Source organism: Lampetra planeri, unplaced genomic scaffold (assembly GCF_965212315.1).
Source record: "Lampetra planeri unplaced genomic scaffold, kcLamPlan1.2.h2 scaffold_249, whole genome shotgun sequence".
Lineage (NCBI taxonomy): Eukaryota > Metazoa > Chordata > Hyperoartia > Petromyzontiformes > Petromyzontidae > Lampetra > Lampetra planeri.
Window position 1 is genome coordinate 43,425 of NW_027615078.1, and position 5,924 is coordinate 49,348.

The window sequence follows — 5,924 nt, forward strand, 5'->3', positions numbered from 1 at the left end:
CTACATGCAGTGAGACAGTGTCTACACGACTTGCAGATCTACAGGGCGTCTAGATGCAGTGAGACAGTGTCTACCCGACTTGTAGATCTACAGGACTCTAGATGCAGTGAGACAGTGTCTACACGACTTGTACATCTACAGGACGTCTAGATGCAGTGAGACAGTGTCTACACGACTTGTAGATCTACAGGACGTCTAGATGCAGTGAGACAGTGTCTACACGACTTGTAGATCTACAGGGCGTCTAGATGCAGTGAGACAGTGTCTACACGACTTGTAGATCTACAGGACGTCTAGATGCAGTGAGACAGTGTCTACGCGACTTGTACATCTACAGGACGTCTAGATGCAGTGAGGCAGTGTCTACACGACTTGTAGATCGACAGGGCGTCTAGATGCAGTGAGACAGTGTCTACACGATTTGTAGATCTACAGGGCGTCTAGATGCAGTGAGACAGTGTCTACACGACTTGTAGATCTACAGGGCGTCTAGATGCAGTGAGCCAGTGTCTACACGACTTGTAGATCTACAGGGCGTCTAGATGCAGTGAGCCAGTGTCTACACGACTTGTAGATCTACAGGGCGTCTAGATGCAGTGAGACAGTGTATACACGACTTGTACATCTACAGGACGTCTAGATGCAGTGAGACAGTGTCTACGCGACTTGTACATCTACAGGACGTCTAGATGCAGTGAGGCAGTGTCTACACGACTTGTAGATCGACAGGGCGTCTAGATGCAGTGAGACAGTGTCTACACGATTTGTAGATCTACAGGGCGTCTAGATGCAGTGAGACAGTGTCTACACGACTTGTAGATCTACAGGGCGTCTAGATGCAGTGAGCCAGTGTCTACACGACTTGTAGATCTACAGGGCGTCTAGATGCAGTGAGACAGTGTATACACGACTTGTACATCTACAGGGCGTCTAGATGCAGTGAGACAGTGTCTACACGACTTGTAGATATACAGGGCGTCTAGATGCAGTGAGACAGTGTCTACACGACTTGTAGATCTACAGGGCGTCTAGATGCAGTGAGACAGTGTCTACACGACTTGTAGATCTACAGGACGTCTAGATGCAGTGAGACAGTGTCTACACGACTTGTAGATCTACAGGACGTCTAGATGTAGTGAGACAGTGTCTACACGACTTGCAGATCTACAGGGCGTCTAGATGCAGTGAGACAGTGTCTACACGACTTGTAGATCTACAGGGCGTCTAGATGCAGTGAGACAGTGTCTACACGACTTGTAGATCTACAGGACGTCTAGATGCAGTGAGACAGTGTCTACACGACTTGTAGATCTACAGGACGTCTAGATGCAGTGAGACAGTGTCTACACGACGTGTAGATCTACAGGACGTCTAGATGCAGTGAGACAGTGTCTACACGACTTGTAGATCTACAGGACGTCTAGATGTAGTGAGACAGTGTCTACACGACTTGTAGATCTACAGGACGTCTAGATGCAGTGAGACAGTGTCTACACGACTTGTAGATCTACAGGACGTCTAGATGCAGTGAGACAGTGTCTACACGACTTGTAGATCTACAGGACGTCTAGATGCAGTGAGACAGTGTCTACACGACTTGTAGATCTACAAGACTCTAGATGCAGTGAGACAGTGTCTACACGACTTGTAGATCTACAGGGCGTCTAGATGCATTCTGGGTACCACCTGCGACCCTTTGCGACGAATTTTGTCGACAATAAAATGAAGAGAATTCTACAAAATGTCGTCCTTAACGTCGCCCGCTGACCCCAGGAGGTCGTCCGTGGGTTCGACCCCCGATATCAGCGGAGTGAGTGAGTCCTCGTCAAGTTCAAGTTCATTTATTAGGTGTAGCCCTGTGAGCCATTCGGCTCTTGAATCGAGTGCAACCGCAACAAACAAAAACATGAACAAAAAACATCTTAAAGCGGAGTGAGCGAGTCCTCGTCGTCAGTGGAGTGAGTGAGTCCTCGTCATGGCTCGCTCTCCGCCGTGGTGGTCTCGTGGATCAGTGCCCGGCTCCTGCGGGTTTGGCCTCCACGTTTCGTAAACGAAGCGGGTTCAGATCGCTCGAGGTCGGATCAAACGTTGGGCCGGGAGGGGGGGGGGGTCGTTGAGCCTCCACAACGATCAGTCTGTAGTCATGAAGCTCCAACACCACCACCATCACCACCACCACAATAACCACCACAATAAACCACCACCACCTCCATCAACACCATCGCCACCACCACAATAACCACCTCCATCACCAACACCACCACCCTCACCACCATCACCACCATAACCACCTCCATCACCACCACTTCCTTCACCACCATCACCACCACTTCCACCACCACTACTTACACCACCATCACCACCACTTCCTACACCACCATCACCACCACTTCCTACACCACCACCACCACCACTTCCTACACCACCACCACCACTTCCACCATCACCATCACCACCACTTCCTACACCACCATCACCACCATCACCACCATCACCACCACCACCATCACCACCAACACCACCAACACCTCCACCACCATCACCACCACTTCCATCACCACCATCACCACCACTTCCTCCACCACCATCACCACCACTTCCATCACCACCATCACCACCACTTCCTACACCACCATCACCACCACTTCCTACACCACCATCACCACCATCACCACCATCACCACCACTTCCTACACCACCACCATCACCACCATCACCACCACCACCATCACCACCATCACCACCATCACCACCAACACCACCAACACCTCCACCACCACTTCCACCACCACCATCACCACCACCATCACCACCACTTCCTACACCACCATCACCACCATCACCACCATCACCACCAACACCACCATCACCACCACTTCCTCCACCACCACCACCACCACCACTTCCATCACCACCATCACCACCATCACCACCAACACCTCCACCACCATCACCACCACTTCCTCCACCACCATCACCACCACTTCCTACACCACCATCACCACCACCATCACCACCACCATAACCACTATCACCACCACTTCCTACACCACCATCACCACCACCATCACCACCACCATCACCACCATCACCACCACTTCCTCCACCACCACCACCACTTCCTACACCACCATCACCACCACTTCCTACACCACCATCACCACCACTTCCTACACCACCATCACCACCACTTCCTCCACTACCATCACCACCACTTACTACACCACCATCACCACCACTTCCTACACCACCATCACCACCACTTCCTCCACCACCATCACCACCACTTCCTACACCACCATCACCACCACTTCCTACACCACCACCACCACTTCCTACACCACCATCACCACCACTTCCTACACCACCATCACCACCACTTCCTCCACCACCATCACCACCACTTCCTACACCACCATCACCACCACTTCCTACACCACCATCACCACTTCCTACACCACCATCACCACCACTTCCTACACCACCATCACCACCACTTCCTACACCACCACCACCACTTCCTCCACCACCATCACCACCACTTCCTACACCACCACCACCACTTCCTCCACCACCATCACCACCACTTCCTCCACCACCACCACCACCACTTCCTACACCACCACCACCACTTCCTCCACCACCATCACCACCACTTCCTACACCACCACCACCACCACTTCCTACACCACCATCACCACCACTTTCTACACCACCATCACCACCACTTCCTACACCACCATCACCACCACTTTTTACACCACCATCACCACTTCCTACACCACCATCACCACCACCATCACCACCTCCATCACCACCACTTACTCCACCACCATCACCAAATGCTGATCACCCCTGGCTGCCACTAACCGCACTTGCCCCTGCAGCCTGTTAGAGGCTATACGGGGGAGCTTTGTCCGTGTAAAGGTGTTGCTACTGACAGCACTTGCCCCTGCAGCCTGCTAGAGGCTACCTGGGGGAGCTTTGTGTATAGGTGCTGCTGACAGCACTTGCCCCTACAGTCTGCTAGAGGCTACCTGGGGGAGCTTCGTGTAATGGTGCTACTGACAGCACTTGCCCCTGCAGCCTGCTAGAGGCTACCTGGGGGAGCTTTGTCTGTGTATAGGTGCTGCTGACAGCACTTGCCCCTGCAGCCTGCTAGAGGCTACCTGGGGGAGCTTTGTGTAAAGGTGCTACCGACAGCACTTGCCCCTACAGTCTGCTAGAGGCTACCTGGGGGAGTTTTGTATAAAGGTGCTGCTGACAGCACTTGCCCCTGCAGCCTGCTAGAGGCTACCTGGGGGAGCTTTGTCTGCGTATAGGTGCTGCTGACAGCACTTGCCCCTACAGTCTGCTAGAGGCTACCTGGGGGAGCTTTGTATAAAGGTGCTGCTGACAGCACTTGCCCCTGCAGCCAGCTAGAGGCTTCCTGGGAGAGCTTTGTCTGTGTAAAGGTGCTGCTGACAGCACTTGCCCCTACTGCCTGATAGAGGCTACCTGGGGGAGCTTCGTGTATAGGTGCTGCTGACAGCACTTGCCCCTGCAGCCTGCTAGAGGCTACCTGGGGGAGCTTTGCCTTTGGGGGAAAGTTGTCCCGCTCCCAAAGACTGTCCGGGCACGGCGTGGAAGAGTAGGCCAAGTGCCGCTCCCGAGAACACGCTCCAGCCCCCCTCTCGGCTCGCCGAACCGGTAACCGATTCGTGAATGGTAACCGGTTCGCGGTCCTTCGGTTCTCTTTTTTTTTAAAGCGCGGGAAGATTTCCCGCCGGTGGCAGTCGCCTTGGCAACCTTCAGCGATCTTCCGGAAGACTCTACCGAGTCTTCCGGAAGATCTCTACCGCATCTTCCGGAAGATCTCTACCGCATCTTCCGGAAGACTCTACCGGATCTTCCGGAAGATCCCTACCGCATCTTCCGTGAACCAATAAAACGATCGCGGTGGGATCTTCCGGAAGACCGGCAGACGCAGATCCGTCTGGAAGGAACGCTCTTCCGGAAGAGGTAGTTGCGTTTTTTTTGTTCCAACTTCCTCTTCCGGCAGAGCGTATCTTCCGGAAGATGGTAACAAAACGGCTTCCACGTCTTCCGGAAGATCGGTAGAATCTTCCAAAGCCTAAAAAAAACACACAAAAAATATTTTGACTTAAAACTTTAGTGACTTTACCGAAAGAACCAAAGAGTATGCAAGAATTCAGACTCTTTTTGTTTATTATTATTTTATTATTATTTTTTAGCTTTCGTGACTGCAGGGATTCATCTTCTTGGTTCTTTCGATAAAGTCACATAGAAGGGAAATAAAAAAATAAAACAATTAAAATAATCACGTTTTATATTTTTATTATTTTATTATTTTCTAGCTACGTGACTTTACCGAAGGGTGCTCCAGATGTCTTGTGACCCCACATTTGGAATTAACTAAAACTTGATATTTTAATTTTACATTGTTGTATTTGAGATATTTCGGATTTAACATTTGACACATTCTATGTTGACATCTGAATAATTCGAAAAACTATCAAAGATAGCAGTTTTCCCTCATAGGAAGAGTTCATATTCTTGGTTATTTCGGTAAAGTCACGTAGAAGGGAATTAATAAAATAATAAAAATATAAAACGTGATAATTTGTATTGTTTTATATTTTTATTATTTTATTATCTCCCTTCTACGTGACTTTACCGAAAGAACCAAGAAGATGAATCCCTGCAGTCACGAAAGCTTTAAATCAAAATTTAAGAAGAGTTAAGTTCATTCATTAAAAGTCCTCAAACAGCGATGACCCCCCCCCATCTTCCGGAAGATCGTTCAGGCGTCTCCCAGAGTTCTACCGAACAACACAAAAAAACGCGGCGCGATCTTCTGGAAGACCGCCAAGGCGTAGATCCTTCTGGAAGATAGATCTACCGGAAGATATGGCTGCGTTTTT